The 22,102-nt window shown below is 42.9% G+C and overlaps 1 protein-coding gene across 1 annotated transcript in view; it reads left to right on the top strand.

The window, feature by feature from the left end:
- The window catches only part of LOC124231486 (beta-1,3-galactosyltransferase 5-like), a 34,745-nt gene that overhangs the window by 2,265 nt on the left and 10,378 nt on the right, over window positions 1-22,102 (top strand). The window contains exon 2 of the mRNA XM_046648294.1: window positions 16,459-16,537. The gene's annotated coding sequence lies outside the window, so the exon portion shown is untranslated. The remainder of the gene's footprint in view (window positions 1-16,458; window positions 16,538-22,102) is intronic.

Consider the following 22,102-nt stretch of genomic DNA (forward strand, 5'->3'; position numbering starts at 1 on the left):
GAGAAAGACAAATTCTGTGTGATCTCACTTATACGTGGAATCTAAAAAGAACCCAAAAAACTGAACTCATAGATACAGAGAACAGATTGGTGGTTGCCAGAGGTGGAGTGGGGAGGGTGGGTGAAATGGGTAAAGGGGATTGAAAGGTACACACTTCCAGTTATGAAATAAATAAGTCCTGGGGATGTAATGTACAGCATGGCAAAAAAAAAATATCTATATCTTCCTTTTAAGGAATGGATGCGTATCTGTTAAGACCTGTTTTCTCTCTTCTTTCCTATTTTCCTTCTTTTTTCAAGTCAGTTCATGTTATATCATTCCTTTGTTAGGTAAAACAAAAAATAATTAGACTCTGATATGTGCAGAGAGTCCACTGACATTTAGCTCCTGGAAACGCGACTCAGAATGTAAAGATGTTTCACTAAGCTGTCACCTCAAAAAATTGACAAGGACAGTGTTGTCTTTGCAAAGCTTCTTCCAGATAAGGGCATCCTTTCTTTTGTAGGATTTCTTAGTAGGTAGCTTGAATGAACAAGGCTCATCGTTCATGTCTGATTTTATGAGATTGTACGCACCTGGCCCAGCTTCCTCGCGTGGGTGACAGTCTCTATCCTTTCATCCATCGCCAGCATTCAGCCCTCCTTCCTCAGTCCTGCTTGACCGGCTACAGACTCAGGCCAGTTCAGCTCAACCCTGGAAGGATTTCAGGGTCTCCATCACCTCCTTCCTGGGCATGCAGTTGGCCTTGGGCTCCGAGCCAGGCACTGCTGTCCCAGGGGAAACCTTCGCCTCCCCAGGATGCTCATCCATTTGACCCGGCTTCTGATCAAATTTCTACTTGGTTTTCTGCCAGGACTGGATCCTGGTCCTCAATCCTGGTTCCAATGGCCATGAAACGCTGCTTGGCCTTTGTCAGCCTCTCCAGATGCCTGGGATGCTGACAAGGATGAACCTGATGGGCCTTGAGCTGCCACATCCCTGTCCCTTGAATATAACTCAACCGTCAGGAGCTCGCAGCCTTGTTTCTGCACCCCTGCCCTTGGTGCCTTTGGGTGACCCCAGGTTTGTAACCTCCTGTAGTGTTCGGTTGACCTTTCCCCTTCTGCTCCCCATGGCGTGCCTCTGCTGCTCCTCCTTGCTCCCAGGAAAGCCCCTTGGGTGTGTGAGGGCTCCTCCCAACTTTCCTAATTCCAGACTCTTCTCCTTTGCCCTTGGCATGACGACAGGGTACCTCAGAGCTTAAAGTCCGTTCAAGCTTCGTGGCTGGGCTCCTGCAGGTTTTGACAAGAATTTTCTTTGCCTATGAAGGAATTAAGAGCTTGTGTCTGGAGAGGCAAGGTGAAGGGGTGGGAAAGATGATTTATAGAGATTTTGACAACGAATGTCGCCTTCAGTTGAAAACCAGAATTAGGAGATTTGAGTATTGTGTAATGAGGCATTTGAAAAACAAATCAACCAGAATTTTTATATCTTATTTTGAACGTTTTCCCATATCCTCAATAGAAGAAAAAAGAGCCTGAAGTCGTTTGGGACCAAGTTGGGTCAATAAAGTAGCTGATCATCCATTCACTCCTTCAATAAATATTCACATGGAGATAAAGGGTTTGGCTCTGGAGCCCGATGCCTGGGTTCACAGCCCAGCTCTGCCAGGTGTTTGGCAAGTTACTTAATTTCTCTATGACTCAGTTTCCTTAACTGAAATCGGAGATTATGACAGCACTTATTTCATAGGGGTGGTTATGAGGATTAAATGCTTTCATATAGATAAAGCTTTAGAACAGTGCCAGGATATGTAAGTCTTACATAAATTATAGCTATTGTTATTATTTTCCGATTCAGCGCCAAGCGCTGTCTCATGCCAAATAAGATTCTTTTGGATCAAGAATGAGGTATGAAAAGAAAGTAAGGAAACTAGTTTTCTTTTAATGATTTAAAAAAAAAAACAAACCTTGGTTTTGAAAGTTATTGCCAAAAAATGTTCCCAAGCTATTTTGAGCAACAGAAGAATTGCTTGAATAAAATGACTGATGTCAGGGGCGTAGAGTTTAATTTGTTGTCTAAGTTTTGGTCCCCGTGCATTTTATTTAATCTCTGACTCTCCGTCATTATCTGAAGCCATCCCTGGGCGTTACACTTAAGTTTACAACTCTGTCTATTCTTTTTCTTGCTATTTCTAATTTATTTGCTGGATTCTTTTTTCATAGAGGTGTTTTGGCTATCGGTTCCTGACCTCTTGCAGGTTCCCTTTTTAATCTCATTTTTTCGCCTTGTCCTCCCATGTTTCCTTTCTTGTTTCACCAATATCACGTTCTTATTTTCTTGTGGCGGCAAGTCAGTTAGTGTCAAAACTTTTTTTTTTTTTTTAAAGATTTTATTTTTTCCTTTTTCTCCCCAAAGCCCCCCGGTACATAGTTGTGTATTCTTCGTTGTGGGTTCTTCTAGTTGTGGCATGTGGGACGCTGCCTCAGTGTGGTCTGATGAGCAGTGCCATGTCCGCGCCCAGGATTCGAACTAACGAAACACTGGGCCGCCTGCAGCGGAGCGCGCGAACTTAACCACTCGGCCACGGGGCCAGCCCCTCCAAACTTTTTTTTTGGGTTGCTTAGAGTGTGGTCCACGTTTGTAAAGCTGTAAGTGCCTGGGATGACACAGACAGTTTCAAGATCATTGTTTCAAAGTACTCATCCTTCCAGTTTCTAATGAAATCTTCCACATCAACCTCAAGGCTAAAAATGTTCCATGTAGGGATGGACCCAGGGATGGAGAAATATCCATCCAGGGGTGTTTGTCTTGTGTTTACTGATTCTCACCAGGACCAATGTGAGAGCTTTTAACCCACATCCGGGAGTATATTTTCTTCCAGCCCGGCTTCTTTATTTGTCTTTCTCGCACACTTCCTTCCCATTGCTTTCCCCTGGCTTTCTTTAGTGGATTTGCATATTTTCTCTGCCATTCCTTTTTATGTCCAGTATATTTAACAAGGGCAGGTTCAGTTGTCTCCTTGGATATAATTTGGCTGAATTATCCTGGATTGCTTCTCTCCGTCTGTGAAATTTGTCTGTTTTCTTCTCGGAGCTTCAATCTGTGTGCTGGATATCATTTTGTACCTGCTTTTCTTTTGCCTGAGGGTAGGAGGGAGGAAAGGGTGTGGCTTGAATCGTGGATAATTATGATTAGTAGACTTAGTCTCTATTCGTTTTTCCTGTAATTTTGTTAAACGTGGCTTTCAGGGTACACTCAGGTTTCAGAGTGCCTCCAAATTCAGGATGTAGCTTGGAGGTATTAATTTTTTTTTCAAGTTTTAAATGATTTCAACCAGACAGAAGAGTCAAGAGTAACAGACAAACCACGTATGAGTCTACAACCCAGCTTTGCTGAGCTCTGACGTACTTGCTTCTAATTTAAAGATAACACGATTTCAAAGCATCATTGATGCCCCCTCCGCACCCCACCCTCCAGGCCTCTGGACCTCCTTTCTTCCCTTCTCACTCTCCTGAACTCTTACTTGTCTTTCCCCTGCGTGTATTGACATCACTACTGCATATGCGGGTATCCAGGCTGAATGTATGGTATTGTGTTCCATTTTTGAAGCTTTCTAAAATAGTTTCCTACTGTCCTATTGTTACCGCAACTCTTCTTCATTTGTGGTCTTTTTGACATTTATCCATGTGGAGACACACAGGTCTAGTTCATTCATTTTTATGGCTGCGTAAAATTACGTTACACGATTATCTTAGGATGGATTTGACTGTCCTTTTGTTGATGGATGTTTTGATGGTTCTCATTTTTCATATAAAAATGCTATAATACACCTTCCGGTCTGGGTCTCCTTTCGCACACACGTATGAGTTTCCTTTACGTATGTCTCTAGAAAAGAATAATCGAGTCAAAGGGCATGCGTGTCTCCATCCTTCCATACTGAAGAATGCTCTCCCAGGTCGCTGTGCCAGTTTATTCCCCCATCTGCTGTATAACCAGGTCTCTCAGTTTCTGTTTCTCCACAGCCTCACCAACACTTAGAATTATTGGACTTTTACATTTTTGTAAATATTGTGGGTATGAAATAGTATCTGGCTGTTTTAATGTGCGTTTGCCTGATTCCAGTAAAGCGTCTTTTCATATATATGTATGTATACTAAAAACAAAATATATATGTGTTCGTGTATGTTTATATATATGTAAAAACCATTCTGTGAATGGCCTGTTCATACCTTTTGCTCATCTTCCATCTGGGGGTATCTCTTTCTTATTAGTTTATAGAAGTTCGTTTAGAAATTCTAGATCCTTCCTTTCTATAATATGCATTGCAGATATCATCTACTCGTCTGTGGCTTGTGTTTTTACGTTTTTGTTGACCAATTTTTTTTAATTTGGTCAAATTTACCAAATTTTCATTTACAGTTTGTGCTTTTTTCTGTCTTAAGAAAATTTCCCCCACTTTAAGGTTTTAAAGATAGTGTCATATATTTTCTTCTAAAAGTCTTCGAGTTTCGCTTTTCACGTTTAGGTTTTTAATCCTCCTTGGATTTGCTTTTGGTATGTGATGAGCTAGAGATTCACATTTGATTTTTCCATGGGAATAGTCAGTAGTTCCAGATCATTAAATCGATAGTCGGTGCTTTCCTGGTGATTCGTAATGCCGTTTCTGGCAGATATGTGTGGATCTGTTTCTGGGCTGTCTCTTCTGTTTTATTGGTGTCTTGGTCTGCTCAGGCTGCCGTAACAAAATACCATAGACTTAGGGGCGTAAACAACAGAAATTTATTTTTTCACAGTTCTGGAGGCTGGAAGGGGGAGGTCAGGGTGCCAGCGTCTCGGATCCTAGTGAGAGTTCTCTTCCTGGCTTGCAGGTGGCAGCCTCCTGGCTGTGTCCTCAACATGGCGGAGAGAGAGAGCTCGCTCTCTCTTCCTCTTCTCATAAGGCTGTCAATCCTGTTGGATTACAACCCCAGTTTATGAGCTCATTTAACCTTAATTACCCCCTAAAAGCCCTTTCTCCAAATATAGTCGTGTTGGGGTTAGAGCTTTTTGCAGAGGATGTAATTCAGTCCATAACTTTGGTCTATTTGTCTATACTTCACAAATACTCACTGACTTAATTGGTATGGCCTTACACTAAGTCATGACATATTGAACAAGTTTTCCCACCTTATTTCTCTTTATAATGTATTTAGGTCTAGGCACTTTTCAAACTGCTACTTTTGCACTGGGTCCTGGGCGAGTGAATCTGGGTGCAGGATTCTCCTCTAAGAGTGGAGTCTCTGGGGCAGCCCCATGGCCGAGTGGTTAAGTCCACTTCAGCAGCCCAGGGTTTCACCAGTTCGGATCCTGGGCACAGACCTAGCATGGCTCATCAAGCTGTGCTGAGGCGGCGTCCCACATAGAAGAACTTATAACTAGAGTATACAACTATGTGTGTTGGAGAGAAGAAGAAGAAGAGAAAAAAGAAGATTGGCAACAGATGTTAGCTCAGGGCCAGTCTGAAAAAAAAGAATGGAGTCTCCATTCCTACAGTCTTATGGTTCTCCTCGACATCAGCCCTATCGATTTTCAAAGCCAGATGTTGTGGGAGCTTGTCCTTCCTTCCGCTGCAGGTCCCCAGGGTTGGTGTGCCTGATGTGGGGCACAAACCCCTTGTTCCTTAGGGAGAAGCTCCGTTTTTTTTGAGATTCATCCCGATTGTGGGTCAGTGCGCCAGGGGTGGAGTTTTTTGTGAGACCTCATCTCCGCCTCTGCCCCCTACCTGATGTCCCCTTTCATCTCTCGTTGTGGAATAGCTGTTCAGCTACTTCTCAAGCTCTTTTCAGGGGAAATTGTTCTGTAGGTAGCTGCGGATTTGTTGTTTCGGTGGAAGAAATGGTTCAGGATCTTCCCGTGCTGCCATCTTGAACCGCCTTCCTGAATGTTCTCTAATAACATTTTGTAATCCAGCAGTCTTGCACATCTTTGGTTAGATTCAGTCCTTGATACCTTTTTTTATAGTTTTTTTTCATAGTTTTTGATGCTCTTGTGATTGACATTTTTGTTGCTGCTTTTAAAAAGTCTTTATTTTGAAAGAATTCTAGACTTAGGGAAAAGTGGCAAAAATTGTAGAGAGAGTTTCTGTATATCTTCTATCCAGCTTTCCCTTTACATGGTTAGTTAATATGTTAACATTAATAGTTCAGTTATTGAGATCAGGAAATGAACATTCACACAGGACTCTTAATTAATCTTCAGACCTTGTTTGAATTTTGCCATTTTTCCTGCTAGTGTCATTTTTGTGGTCTAGGATCCCAGCCGGAGTCCTGTTTGCGTTTGGTTGTCATGGCTCCTTATTCACTTTTAATCTGTAGTAGTTATTTAGTTTCTCTTTGTCTTTCATGAACTTGACATTTGGGAAGCATCCAGGGCAGTTATTTTTGTAGAATGTTCCTCAGCTTGGCTCTGCCTGACTTTTTTTTACGATTAGATTGAAGTTACGCCTTTTTAGTAATAATACCACAGAAGTTTGATAAATTTTCTTATTGGTTCTGATAGATTATATATATATCTTCTTGAATGTTTTGCATAGATAATTGTATTAGATATTTTGGTTATTTGTGTCTTCCTAGCATGTGGGAGGTTTTTCTTCTCTAAACTTTTTTTTTCTTTTTTTGGTGAGGAAGATCGGCCCTGAGCTAACATCTGTGCCAGTCTCCCTCCATTTTGTGTGTGGGGTATCAAGCATGGCTTGATGAGCGATGTGCTAGATCTGTGCTCGGGAACCCGTGAACCCCAGGCCGCTGAAGCGGAGTGCACGAACTTAACCACTACACCATCAGGTTGGCCTCATAAACTTTTGAAGTTAGACACGGTCATATAACTTTTTCTGGCCAATGAAGTGGGAGCTGAAGCGATGAATCCTGAGGGATTTACTTGTAGGTGCTTGATTTTCCAGCTCTCTTTGCTTCGCTAGTGTAAGCACATATTGATGCGAACATGTCGTAAGATCCGTAAAATGATAAATCAACTTTTGGAGGACAGCTGCCTTCAGAAGTAGTCTAGATCAGCAGAGGACCTGACCTGTGTGAAAATGAACTTGCTGTTTTTTCTTGGGGTTGTTTGTTAACTGTGGCATAACCTAGACTATTTGGTCTGATACAATATTGTCTGTAAAGAAGAATATCTTCATTTCTTCGTTTTCTGATTCTTATACCTCTTATTTCCTTTTCTGGTCTTATTGGATTGGCTAGGACCTCGAGTACCGTGTTTAATAAATCAGTAATAGTGGACATCCGTATTGTGATCTTGACCTTAATGGGAATTCTTTTAAGTTTCACTATTTAGTATGATACTTAGGCTAGGTGTTTAATGAATACTCTTTGTCAAGTTAATAAGTTCCCTTCTTTCTCATGAATCAGTGCTGAATTTTATCGATTTTTTTTTAGTTGCATCTGTTGAGAGAATCATGTATTTTTTCTTCCTTTAATTTACTGGCATAGTATATTAATGATAATCTCGTGAATTATTTAGGAACTTTTTTTTGAAAGAGCTGTTGTTCATAATTTTCTTTTCTTTTTACTATCTCTGTCTGAAGTTGAATTTTTTTTCTGTTTTTCTCTGAAACAGCTTGTAAAAAAGGATTTTTTTTCCTTTAAAACTCAGTAAAGTTCACCTCTAAATCTTTTTGAGTTGTCTTTTGGGGTGGGGGCAGGTAGGATTTTGGTTACAGATTCAGTGCCTTTAATTGTTATTTGCTTATTCAAGTTCTGTTTCTTTTTCAGTGAACTTTGTTATTTGTGATTTTTCACAAAATGATTTTATCTAGGTTTTGAAATTTATTGTCATAAAGTTGTTCATAATATTCTATTATGATTTAAAAAAATTTTATTTCTCTTTGGTTGTGGACCTTTTCTTTTTTAATTTGATTTATTTTGGCATCTTTTCTCTTTTCCAGTTGAATCTTGCTAGAGCTTTATTTATTTTATTAGTTTTGCTAATAAATAGTTTTTGAGTATAGAGCGATCTTTTTTGTTTTATTCTCCATTTCGTTCTTTGCGACTCATATTACCATTTCTCCCCTTTTCTTGCCTTTTAATGTTTATTTTCTTTTTCCAGCTTCCTGAATTACATACTTAATTTATTTTAAATCCTTCTTTTCTGCCCTATAAATTTATTCCTAAGAAATTTTTGCTGCATTCTACAGGCTTTGATAAGTTGTTCTTTCATTTTTGTTTGTTTTAAAATATCCATTGTGATTTCCTCTTTAACTTATAAATTATTTCCCATATAGATTTAAAAGTTTCAAAACATGCATTTTTCCCCATTATGTTTTTATGTTGATTTTCAGTTCCTATAAATGGTACATGTGCAATTAAAAAGAATGGCTATTCTCTTTTTCTCTACGTATTTATTAAATGAAGTTTATTTGTTTTCTTCATCAAATCATTATTATTACTATTTTTTGTTTTGCCCTTGTTATACTTTTTGAGAGGAAGGTGGAAAAATACAGTTGATCTTTGTAATATTGTCAATTTTTGTGTTACGTGTTTTGAGACTGTGTTGTGAAGGCTTACACGTTTATCAAGGCTCCGTGTCATAAGATGATGTGGTGAATGCTGTGTCATATTGATGCTTTTGGCCTGAGCTCTCTCTTGTGTCATGTGGCTGCACTGGGGTCCCTCTCAGCACCGCCCACCTTCCTAGTTCTTGTGGGCATCTTTCCCACCTATCGTTGTACCTTTCCTTTGGGTGTGTCATTTTAACCTCCATAGAGATGGATATTGTTTTTGCCAGTCTGATAAATTCTGTTTTTAAATAAGTGAGATTAGTCCATTTATAATAAGTGTGGCTTCTGAGATACTTAGACTTAATTCTATTATCTCATGTGTTTTCTCCTTACCAACTTTTTCCTTTAGTTGTCTTTTCCTCATTTTTTTCTCCTGTTAATTGATAAAGTTTTCTGTGTTCCCGTTTTCCCCCTTTGCTGGTTTGCAAGCTGTGGACTGTATTTCCATTCTTTTAGTGATTATCCTCAATTTTGAGTCATGTATTTTAACCATATATAAAGTTTTTCAGTATTTCTATCATTTTCCCTATCATGACAAGGATGTTAGCATACTTTAATTAGCAAACAACTTCTCTCCTTTATTTTGTAGCTCTTGCCTAGCTTTTGGTTTTAACTTTGTAAACATGAAAAATTAGTTATTTTTATGGACATAAATTAGTTAAGTTTAATCACATATGTGGTCAATTTCCGTGCTTATTGTTGTGTCCTGTGTCTCTTGACATACGCCTGGGTTTGCACATCTTGCTGAAGTGCATCCATTATAATTCTTTAGTAAGGCTATATGGGCAGTAAACTTTCATACTATTTGTGTGTTTGAAAATGTCCTAATTATGGCTTTGCTTTTGCGTGTTAGTTTAACTGGGTATGAAATTCTGGATTGGCAATAATTTCCCTCCAGCATTTTCAACATCACATTCCATCATCTTCTGATTTAAATTATTGGTCTGAGACATTTCTGTCAGTCTAATTGTCAGGCTTTTGTGGATAATTTGCCTTTCTCTCTGATAACTTTTGAGACTTTCTCCTGGTCCTTGATGTTCTGCAGTTTCATTGTGATGTGTTGAGGTGTGGATTTATCTTTATTTATCATGCTGGGTACTTAGGGTGCAGGGTTTTTTTTTAATGCTTTGTGGTGAGGAGGATTGGCCCTGAGCTAACATCTGTTGCCAATCTTCTGCTCTCTCATTTTTTTCTCCCCCAAACCCCAGTACATAGTTGTATAGCCCAGTTGTAAGTCATTCTAGTTCCTCTATGTGGGATTCCCACACAGCACGGCTTGGTGAACGGTGTGTACGTCTGCGCCCAGGATCTGAACCTCTGAACCCCGGCCACCGAAGTGGGGCATGTGAACTTAACCACATGGCCACAGGGCCAGCCCCTAGGGTGCAGTTTTGATTTGAGGACTCATATCTTCAGTTCTGGAACATTCTCTGCTATTTCTTCTCATATTTCTTCTCTGCTGTTCCTTCTGTTCCTTTCTTCAAGAACTCTTGTAAGGTTAAGTTGACCCTCTTGAGGTGTCTGGTACATCCACTTTCTGATAAGTTTCTGATGTAAGTCCTGGTTGTGGTTGGAGACAGTTAGCTCTGGCAGAAGATTCCTTTCAGTGGGGCCTTCCTTCTCTCTGTGGAATGTGCAAAGGCAAGGCTGCAGGTTGCATTTCAGTTTACCCTACAGGATCGTTTCCTTCAGGTTCCTGTGGACCACCTCTGCTCCCTTTGCTCCGGCTTGGAAGGGAGGCAAGGAAGACTTATGAATTTCACTTCCTCACCTTTTCCCCCACTTTCACCTCCCCCATAAAGGGTACGTGTAAAATTCTGTTTTTGGTGGTTTTTCATGGCCACCACTTTCAAGGGGTATGCCAAGAGTTGTGTCCCTTTGGTTTGGTGTTGCTTGTATGTTTTTGGCCAGTTTGAACTTCCTGCTTCATTTCAGTGTGGACAAAGTAGAGAAACAAATGTCTCAATACCCTATTACACATTTGAGCAAAAATAGTTGCTGACATTATTCAACCCATTAGCAGTAGGTCAGAGCGGGTGTTCTATGTCCCAGTTTTGTATAAAGTCTGGCAGAATTCCGAGTTGTTTGGCATCTTTGGAGAGAAACAGATGCCCATTATAATTGGACATGAATTAAGGAATTGAGAATTTTGAATGAGGCAAATAAATGGTAGGGAGCTGGCCTCACTAAGATGGAGGTGTAGGTGGAAGGATGGTGGTCGACATTCTGTGGATCCGAGTTGTCATGAATGCTCCACAGCTGAATCTCTGGAGAATCCATGAATGACTGATGTTGGATTTTTTTTTTGATAACTTTATTTGGCTTTCTCAGGGACCAAATGCCCAAATTCCCGGTTTGCTAGTTATTAACTCGGGTTACCCCCCTGAAATGTGCAAATAAGATTCATTACTCCAAGACTGTTGTTTTTTTCCTCCCCATCCTCACTCTCTTGTAAATCTTGTTTTTGCTTCTGCTCTGAGAGTCACTTTACCAGCTGACTCTCCCACAGGAGAAAACCGTTTCCGTGAAAGATAACTAAACTACATGCAAAAGAAGTAATTTTCTCTGAGTTGTTCTTTGACAGACTTACGCTTCCCATTTTAGACTTAGAGTGTGGCACTCAAGTCTAATGTTGCATGTGCACTTTGCTGACCTCTGACACATGCTGTTAACACCTGTCTGATTGATGCTCTTTTTTGGGTCATCTGTAGTAATTGTGGGGTGCAGAAGCCAAGTGGTCAGCACAGGTTCTTCCATCAGGTAAAATGGAGGAGCTTTTTCAGGCTAATGAAAACCGATAATGCCAGAGACCATGTGGGAGATTTAAATGGTTAGAGGAAGAAGAGTTATGATGTTAGGAAGGCATTTTTCACGCGGTTGGTTCCTAGTTATTCAGGTTTATCGAGCCTGGTGGTTCTCACTCTCCTGCTGACCTGTCTCAGCTGTGCTCTTGATTCAGCTGCACCGCCACACCGTCAATCTTCTCTTTATCCATTTGATTTCTTAATGGGTCTGTAAAATGTGTTCCTCACAAACTGTTCTAAGATCAAAGAAATGTGGGCCACCTGCCTATGAATCTTCTTTTTGAGATTCACTCTACATGTTCATTTTGTAAAGTTTCCCCAAAGTCCTACAGTTAAGAAGCCTGTTTAATTTTGTTGAATCCGATGGTCCCCCAATCTGCGATCCCACCTCTCTCCCACCTCCCACCTCACTGCCCCCAAACACACACGGGTCCTCTTGAAGTCTGGTGGGGCACAGTTAGGGAAAACCTGCCCAATACGGACAGAAAGGACTCCACAGTCCCTCCGGCTCTGATCTCCGCTTCCCTTCAACTCTTGATTCTTTTCTTTCTTTTTATTTTTTTAATTAATAGTTTTATTGAAGTGTAATATCAGTATTATAAATTTTACCCACTAAGTTTGCAATTCAGTGAACCCCAAATTCTTTTTCATTGTCCTGGTAAAATATACATAAATTGCATTGACCATTTTAGCCACAATTCCATGACATTTCGTACATTCACAATGTTGTGCAAGCAAATCTACTATCTAGTTGCAGAACATTTTCATCACCCCGAAAGGAAACCCTGTATCTGTCACTTCTTTTCACAGTGCTCAGCTCCTGGTGACCACCATTCTACTTTCTGTCTCGATGAATTTGACTATCTAGGTCCCTCATATAAGTGGAATCATACAGTATCTGTCCTTTTGTGACTGGTTTCTTTCACTTATCGTACTGTCTTCAAGGTTCATTCGTGTTGTAGCCTGTGTCAGAATTTCTTTCCTTTTTAGGGCTACTATTCCAGTGTATGAATGTACCACATTTTATTTATCCATTCCTCCATCTGTGGACACTTGGGTTGTTTGCACCTTTTGGCTCTTGTGAATAACGCTGCTACGAACACGGGTGTGCAAATATCCGTTTGAGTCCCTGCTTTCATTTCGTTGGGGCAGATACTCAGAAATGGAATTACTGGATCATGTGATAATTTCTATGCTTTATTTTTTGAAGAATTGCCATGCCATTTTCCACAGTGCTGCACCAGTTTACGTTGCTACCAGCAATGCACAAGGACGGGTTCCAATTTCTCTACATACTTGCCAACACTTGTTAATTTTTTTAATAATTTATTTTTATGATAGCCCTCATAGTGGGTGTGAAGTAGTATCTCACTGTGTTTTTTTTTTTCAAGATTGGCACCTGAGCTAACAACTGTTGCCAATCTTCTGTTTTTCTTCTTCTTCTTCTCCCCAAAGCCCCCCAGTACGTAGTTGTATATTTTGGTTGTGGGTCCTCCTAATTGTGGCATGTGGGACGCCACCTCAGCATGGCCTGATGAGCAGTGCCATGTCCATGCCCGGGATCCCAGCCAGCAAACCCTGGGCCGCTGAAGCGGAGTGCGCGAACTTAACCACTCGGCCACGGGGCCGGCCCCTCCCTGTGGTTTTGATTTGCATTTCCCTAGGGGTTAGTGATATTGAGCATCTTTTCATGTGCATGTGGGTCACCTGGATATCTTCTGTGGAGAAGAGTCCTTTGCCCATTTTTTAATAAGGCTGTTTGTTTTTTGTTATTGACAAATCCCTACTTGTTAACAGATAAGATGTTTACAGTCATGAGCTTTACTTCTGGGAAAGAGGTTGCCCGGCGTTTCTCTCTTTTCTGCTTCCTTCTCCCCACCCTAGTCCTCCATCAGTCATCATTTATTACTGTGCTGGTTTGTCCTGTTTTCAGGCTTGACTGAACAGCTCCCCACCCTAGTCCTCCATCAGTCATCATTTATTACTGTGCTGGTCTGTCCTGTTTTCAGGCTTGACTGAACAGCTCTGTTCCATTCGTTTCCACATCCCAGGTTTTGGACCATCATCTCTTTATAGCTGTTGGTTCCTTGGATGGAGAGTTTTATTTAAGCCAACCGCTCCCATCACCTTCCTTCTCCTTCTAAAGGATTGTCATTTGCTCTCTGATTTTAGCCACAGTTACTCCACTGAAGCTGCATTTTGGAAGTCTGAGAGCTTCTGGCTCCCTAATTTTCTGTAGGATGAACATTGATGATGACTCCTTCCTTCTTTAGCCTCTTTTGGTCCCTGAGGACGCTTCCCTGTGACACGGGGAGGGGGAGTGAGCAGTGGGGTTGAGCACTGTGGACCCTGGGGTGCTCTGTGTGTATGCGGATGCTGCCTTTGACCAGCGTCTCACTTTAGGACCCAGGCTTTACTTTACTCTGTGGGTTTCTCCTTGTAAGAGAGAACATTAGCGCCCACCTTCTAGATGCGTGGTGAGGACTGAATAAGGATCACGTGATAAGTGCTTAGCACAGTAACTGGCACCAGGGAGTATCATGTTAGCCACTGTTTGGATGTTAATCTGGTTTTTCTCTTATATATCCAATTGATCCCTTTTCACCTCCATTTTTTCTCCCTTCTCACTCTTGTTTTCTAAATCCTGTTCTTTGCTCTCCATCATTCTCTTCCTGGACATTGTCTCATGCCTGCCATTTCAATGTTCCCCTTTGTGCAGGCAGATTCTAACCAGGTTACCACTCTACATTTTGGTAGGAGGCTTCTTGTAGCACAAAACTGTGCTGTAAGGACGTATTTTTTGGAGGACATTTCGACCCTTGTCAAATCCCTCCATGTCAGCTGCCCCCTCACCAGCTCCTACACAGCCATACCAGTTCCTCTTCAAATCTGGAAGAATTGGACCTTTCACCAATTTCTATGAATTGCGTTTTTATTTTGGTGAGGGAGATTGGCCCTGAGCTCACATCTGTTGCCAATATTCCTCTGTTTTTTGTATGTGGGATGTTGCCACAGTTTGGCTTGATGAGCAGTGTGTAGGTCCATGCTCGGCATCCGAACCCATGAACCCTGGGCTGCTGAAGTGGAGAGTGTGAACTTAACCACTATGCCACCCGGCCAGGCTCTGAATTGCATTATTTTGAAGATGAAATCACAAATGTCACCCCGGCCGGTGGACCTGGGCCACGTCAAGTGATTATATCCCGAGAAGAAGGAATTGTAGGGCTTTATGAATCAAACAGAGTAAAATCACAGAAGTCTTAGGAGTGATCTAGGATATTGCTTGAGTGTTTACTAGTTCCTGGGTACTGTGAAGTACTTATTTAACTTTCGCAAGAACTTTCAGAGGTAGTTAGTATTATTTTCTCATTTTGTAAGTTTTCCATTTCTCATCTAGAGAAAACTGAGTCTTAAGACGGTAAACATGCCCCGAATCTTATAACTAATAAGTGACTGACTTAAGATTTGACCCAGTTCCCCGGGGCTCCAAATACCGAACTCTTAACATCATCCGTCTTCCATATGTGTCATTTCTCGTTTTATTTCTTCCTGCGCCCTTTTCTTTCTATATTTATTAGATATGTTAGAGCTTAGTCCGTTTTAAAGAGAGAAAATGGGTGCATATTTATCTGTGAAACTTTGTTTCATGTTTGAATTAATTCAGTCCTGCTTTTAGTTTTATTATTCTCGCTCTTTTCTATAATTTTTGTTTGGTTTCTAAATTCTTTGAGAGCTTAGTCCATTTCTTTCTTTTCTTTAATAATGAAAGTACATAAGGCTCTACATTTGCCTCTGAAAGTGACTTTGAACTCATCCTAAAGAATCTTATCTATGGGGACGGCCCCATGGCCGAGTGGTTAAGTTTGCGTGCTCTGCTGTGGTGGCCCAGGGTTTCACTGGTTCGGATCCTGGGCATGGACATGGCACCACTCGTCAGGCCATGTTGAGATGGCGTCCCACATGCCACAAGTAGAAGGACCCATAACTAGAATATACAACTATGTACTGGGGGGATTTGGGGAGAAAAAGCAGAAAGAAAAAAAAAAAAGAAGATTGGCAACAGTTGTTAGCTCAGGTGCCAATCTTTGAAAAAAAAAAGAATTTATCAAAAAAAAGAATCTTATCTAGTGTTGTCATTTGTTTTGTTTTATAAGTAATCTATTCTTGCACATTTATTATTTCTCCTTTGACCTCAAGGTTAATTTTCTTTATTTCTCATTGTTTGGGATTTTTGATGACTTGATGATTAAACAATGTTAATTCCTAGCTGTAGTGCTCTATGGCCAGGGCGATGACCTCTCGTTTTCCTATTAAGTCTGTCTACACTTACATTGAAATTCAGAAGCACGTGTAGTTACAATTATGGAGATACTGGTTTAAAATGAAAATGACTAGGATTTGAAACCTGTGTTTATAAGTCACTTATTTTAGTCTAAATCTGAGTTCTTGTTTCTCCAACTGATATGTTCTGTTTCTTTTTATTATTCAAGTAGGATATATATTCTCAATAAAATTCTCAGGGCACATCGCTAGTTTTGGTTTTTACAGGACAGTGGCCCCACCTTGTTCTGTAACACAGTGCTCAAAGCCAGATACCGGTGAAGAAATGAAGTGGTTTGTTGAGTGCAACAGTAGGCCTCTCTCATAAACCCATCAATGTTTAACAATTTTAACGAGCTTTTAAAAAGTGTCATATTTTCACTGTGAATCATTTCACATTAAAATCTGTGGTTTTCCTGCCAAAGTTATCTTTAATGAAAGCTATTTACTTTCAGCCAGATTTTGAGTAAAGTGAATGTGAGTGAAGCTGGAAGCAGATTCCACAAGAAACCCAAATGTCAGAGGCGGAAATTGCTGAGCAGCTGGGTCTTGGTTCTGTTAATGCTCCCATTGACAGGCTCAGCCACACTCCACCAGCACTCCCAGGACAGTGCCTCCTTCAGGACTTCTTGGGCATTGGTGACCTGGGTCAATGAACCTTCTCTCTCAGACATTTCTGCCTTCCTCCATCGATTCTTGGTGCCTGTGCTGGGTTTTCAAGTGAGAGAGTGAAAGACATGAGGAGGACTTGCCTTTGATGAGGAGATGATGTTTACGTGTTTGTATTTTCTTTTTCCATTTCAGGGAAGCTGCTTTCTATAGATTCACTGCAAAGCTGTGATTGCCTAGAGGTGGCCAGAGGAGAGAAGGCGGTCCCCGGGAGGTAAGGCAGCAGAAGAACCCAAGGAAGGATGGGACGCAGCTGCATGGAAATAGCTCCCCAGCTGGTTTCGAGTCTTGAATGTAACAATTTGTCTCCTCTTTGATAGCTGACCCTGCCTGTCGATTTTCTCCAAACAGAAGTAAAACTCGAATGGGGAAAAATTATATGGAAAAAAACATTTTTCCTTTCAAAATATTCATAGAGAGAGGAGGAAGCATGTACTTAGAGAGCTAAATACAATGTTCCTTGTGGGCGGAATTCCACCTAATACTGCCATTGTGCTTGCTGCTTAGCAAGCGCACCAAAAGCGCACTGCAGATCTTCAGGGAATAACTGCTTTGAGTCATTTTATCCATTTATTCACTTAGTAACTGTGTGCGTGTTTGAGGGCTGCCGTAACAAAGGGCCACAGACCAAGTGGCTGAAATGACAGAAATGGATTGTCTCACAGTCTGGAGGCCAGGAGTCCGAGGTCACGGTGTGGGCAGGGCTGGTTCTGGGGGCTGTGAGGCCGACTCTGCCCCAGGCCTGTCCCCCAGCTTTTGGGGGTTTGATGTCAGTCTTTGAGGTTCCCTGGCTTGTAGAAGCACCACCCCAATCCCTGCCTCCGTCTTCCCATGGTGTTCTCTATGTGTGTGTGTGTCCTAATTTCTTCTCCAGTCATGGATTAGGGGCCCACCCTCCTCCGGTGTGGCCTCATCTTAACTAATTGCATCTACAATGACCCTATGTCCAAGTAAGGCCACATTCTGAGATCCTGGGGGTTGGGACTGCAGCATATGAATTTAGGGGGAACACAGTTCAGCTCAGAATAGTAAATATTTATTCACGCACCCAGTAAATGTTTCCTGAACATATCTTATGTGAAACTATGGTATGAGGTGTGGAGATTTAAATAAACATGAATAAAGTATTTCCTGTTCCAAGCCACTTGCAGTAAAGTGGGGGAGCAATGTATAAGCAAATAACTGTGCTCTGACAGCGATCTGGTAAAGGTCTGTGCAAGGGGCTGTGGTGGTACCAAGAAGGGGCATGGCTAAGTGTCCTTGTTTGTGGAGAGGAACACTTCCTGCAGTCCAGGAAGCAGCAGCTTGAGGGCGGTCGACATGGGACGTGGAGAGGGAAGGTCAGGAGATTGCCCTACAGAGGTTTTACTGCTTCTGAGAGTGTCACTTCTGCTGTGTTGACAAATCACGTGTGCTTTTGAATTTTGTGTCTGGACAGCCATTCTTTATTATTGTGTATGCCTTATTTGCTGAACGAAGATTATCTTCCATCCGCATGATCATTCTATGCCTCCCTCCTGGCACAAATAGGCAAATGCTGGAATTAATGCTCTGTATGTGCCATTGGTTCCCCTGTCTTTCTTCTCTGCACAGCTTTTCATTCCTCTTCATGCTAAAGCATCCTGACTTGTGTTTCTGAACAGTCCTAATGACGCTCCACTCTTTGCCTCTAATAACCCACGAGCCTCTTCAGTGTGAGCAGTAGGGGGTGAAACGCTTGATGTTGCTTCCTCTTCCACTGAAATAAGCCAGATTCCGTTTCTTCTGAGAAATAATTGAAGTCTTATGAAATGCACATAAAGCAAAAATACCTAATGCACTGAAAAGTTTTGCAAAACAGTTTGGTCCCTAGGAGATGCCATATAAAGTGAGAGATTTTGTGTAAGAAAATGTTGCAAAGAAGCATGATTTGGCTTTTGGAGACATGGACATCTTCTCATTGGTTCATTCCAAACTTTCCTTTGTAAAGGGGCACAAGCGTAGGGTGACTAATGGCAACTGGCTTTTTGGTGGTAGACATGATGCCGTCTATACAGAAGTTGAAATATAGTGATGTACACCTGAAATTTATATAATATTATAAACCAGTGTGACCTCAATTAAAAATAACTTTCCTTTGGGCTTATATGTGGCAAATACTGGGCATCCGCAGATGCTACAGTGATGAAAGATACAGAAAAGGACCCTTGCTCTGTCCTGGCGTTATCAACCAGTGGGAAAGGTGGGCAGAAGTCCAAGGTTGGCACAAAGAAATAATAAAACACAGTCCTGTTAATGAAACTGATAAAATACCAGACAGTGGGTTCCGCGAGTAGTAAATGAAGGAACGGCTCTGCTGAGGACTTGGCGTGAGGGGTGAGTAGGGTTTGCTGAGCAGAAGTGGGGTGAGGGTGGAAGGTGGAGGAGGCCCCGGGAAAGGCGCGCAGCATGGGACATTTGCACAGGAGGGAACGCATGGGTCTGTTCAAGGAGTGGAAAGAGAACAAGTGTGGCCTGAAGGTAGAGGCCAAGGGAGATCAGCTGGAACAGATGCGGCAGGACGTGAGCTGATTTATGGGGGCCTGGTGGATCCGTGGATCGTCATCTTAAAGATCGGCTGAACTTGTTAGTCAAGAAATGAAATTTCATGCCTCAACGAGTCAAGATGCACATTGCGTGCAGCACAGTCCAACCTGAATTGCTGGCTATTGTTTTCATTGCCTCTTGTTTAAGAGGCATTTCATATGATTTGGAATCTGGGCAGGCCATAGTTTACAGAAAGATGACATTTCCTTGTTTTAATTATCTTTCTTCTTTCTCCACCCGTACATGTGGTTTGCATGCTGACTTCCTGTCACTTTCGAATTCTTTATTGAGATGTCACTCAAGCAGCCTAGATTCTCTGGCTCTAGATTTGTTTGGGCATAGGCATCCGGAATAAGCAGGAAGTGTTCTCTGGGAGAAATCTCTTTATTTGTTTTCAAGGTGTTTTGTATGGGGGTAAGAATACTATCCTTCCTTAATGTCACCAGACCCAGGCAATCCAAGAGCTTTTCCAAATTTTTCTAAAGTGGTTAATTGCACAGAATAATCAGCAACCTCATTAATGACATTCTACTTTTTTGCTGTGTTATTAATTTGTTTAGTTTTTGGTCAGAAGAAAGGCCCCAACTCTTAGCTTACTGAAGTAATCAAAAGCTTTTTTTTTTTTTTTTTGAGGAAGATTGGCCCTGAGCTACCATCCACAGCCAAGCCTCCTCTTTTTGCAGAGGAAGAGTGGCACTGAGCTAACATTTCTGCCCATCTTCCTCTACTTTGTATGTGGGACGCCTGCCACAACATGGCTTGAGAAGCAGTGCCTAGGTCCGTGCCTGGCATCTGAACCAGCGAACCCCAGGCTGCTGAAGAGGAGAGCTCGAACTTAACTGCTAAGTTACTGGGCTGGCCCCTCAAAGCTTATTTATTTATTTATTTTTGGGGGAAGATTAGCCCTGAGCTACCATCTGCTGCCAATCTTCCTCTTTTTCTTTTTTTTTTTTGCTGAGAAAGACTGGCCCTGAGCTAGCATCCATGCCCATCTTCCTCTACTTTATGTGTGGGACCCCTGCCACAGCATGGTTTGACAGATGGTGCATAGGTCTGCACCCAGGGTCCAAACTGGTGAACCCCGGGCCACCAAAGTGGAATGTATGAACTTAACCACTGCAGCACTGGGCCAGCCCCCTCAAAAGCTTATTTTTAAAAAATCCCATGGTAGATTGGCCTTCCTAAATCTATGGACACCATTCTTTTTGTTCCTTTTGACATCGTGGATAAAACTGTTCAGTAAAATCGTTCGGTGTTATTTGGGCTGTTCAGAAAAGAATGCTCTGGAGGTTTAAAAGAATGAGGTTTCAAAAACCTTGAGTTGTGCTCTTGTGTTTTTTAAGGTTTTGGAGCTGCAAGTAAAAGCACTTTTTTTCTTTAGATAGAGAAAGCTTCAGCAGGGGATAGATTGTAGAGCGAGGGAATGGACCGGAATGAGTCCAGAGCCCCTGTGGCAGGCTGACGTCTCAGAGTCTGAGGCACGAGGCTGGGTGGGGTTCCCTTCTGCCCGTTCCCAAGGGAATAAGAGTCTAGAAGGTCCAGAAATGGAGCTTACCAGCAGGAAGCCCAGCTGACAGCCTGGAAAAGAGCAATGCTTTCCTCTGGAGAGAAAGTTCATGTAATTGAGGGAAATCTGAGGAGGCCCCGGGACTGCTCCCTGTGACCGGCACCAGGTACTCAGTAAAGGACTGCAGTATGTCCCCCCAGACTCATGCGTGTGTGATGGAGTTAGGAGGTGGGGCCTTTGGGAGCGATTAGGGTTAGATGAGGTCATGAGGGTGGGGCCCCCATGATCGGATTAGTGCCCTTGTAAGCAGAGACCCCAGAACACAAGAGCCCTTGTGCGAGTCCCCCTCGACCCCCCCACCTCTGCCATGTGAGGACACAGTGAGAGGTGGCTGCTGCGAGCCAGGAAGAGGGGGCTCTCACCAGCACCCGACTGGCTGGCAGCCTGATCTCCAGCTTCCAGCCCCCGGAACTGTGAGAAAATAAAGGGTTTAAGCGCCCCCGTCTGTGCTCTTTGGTTTTGGCAGCCCCAGCTTCCTGAAATGTCGGTTCCTAAGTTGCCTTCCTAAAGCTCTAAATTCGTCGATTCTGAGAACAGTGATCGTTAGTATGAATTCCCGGGCGCTCTCTCCTTCGTCGCTTGGTTCCATTGGCGCTGCCATCTTCAAAGTAAGCAGAGTCTTCTCTGCTGTGTCATGGATGGGAGAGGGAGGCCTCATGGGACCCTGGATTATCAGTCTCGAAGACCTAGAGGAGGCCTGTGGACCCCTGACGTCCTCAGAAGAAGCCAGGCTCCTCACATGCTTCAAGGCCACGCTGAACCCGCCCTGCCTGCTCTCCAACCTCAACTCCAGGCTTTCCCTTTGCACCCTGTCCTGTTCCTGGAACCTACCGGGCCCTTCCGGATCCCCTGCCTCTGCCGGGGGGCCTCCCAAGGGCAGCTCTGAACGGCCCCCAGGCGGGACCTCCATTCTCTCCTCTGCCCTGTGTCAGAGAAGAGCCGGAGCTGGACAGCAGACTGAGCGGCTAAACCAGATTTCATTCTGGAACTCTTGCAGTCGGGGAAATGAGAGCTCAGAGCCGGGCTCACCTCAGAATACAGCCCGGACAAGCAGGGGTTTGTAGTCAAGGGCAGGGCGGGGTTGGGGGATGGGAAGTTACTGAGAAGAAATATCAGGGGTTGGGGCGGGGAGCGGATTCTGGCTAAACTGACTCGATGGGAATCTTGCTGAAGGCAGGCCAGGTGGTCAGATACCTAGCCTCGGGGGTGAGGAAGTTGATCAGATTGAGGGTGGGGGATTCTGGCTAAACCCACTAGGCAGGGTTCTTGCTAAAATTGGGCGATGCACAGATGGATACGGGAGTCCAAAGGTTGAGGCCCAGCTGAGAAGGGCATTCAGGGGAGCCTGACTGAAGTTGGGTCAGGAGGAGTCCACGTCAGGCTCACCTCACATCACTGCATCGCTCCATGGTTATTGCTCTGCTGGTCCCGTGGGTTGTGAGCCGCTCAAAGGTTTGTCTTCTTTCTCATTGAACCCCAAGCACCTGGACCCCTCGCTGCCACCGAGGAGACACACAGAAGAGGTTTTCCGAGGCAGCAGAAGGGCCTGGGATGAGGGCACGAACTGTCCTCCCTTGTGACAGCCGTGGGCTTCCAACAGGATGTGTTCCTGTCTTAGCTGGTCAGCCTCCAAAGAAGGGCGCAAGA

This window comes from Equus quagga, chromosome 21 (assembly GCF_021613505.1).
Source record: "Equus quagga isolate Etosha38 chromosome 21, UCLA_HA_Equagga_1.0, whole genome shotgun sequence".
Lineage (NCBI taxonomy): Eukaryota > Metazoa > Chordata > Mammalia > Perissodactyla > Equidae > Equus > Equus quagga.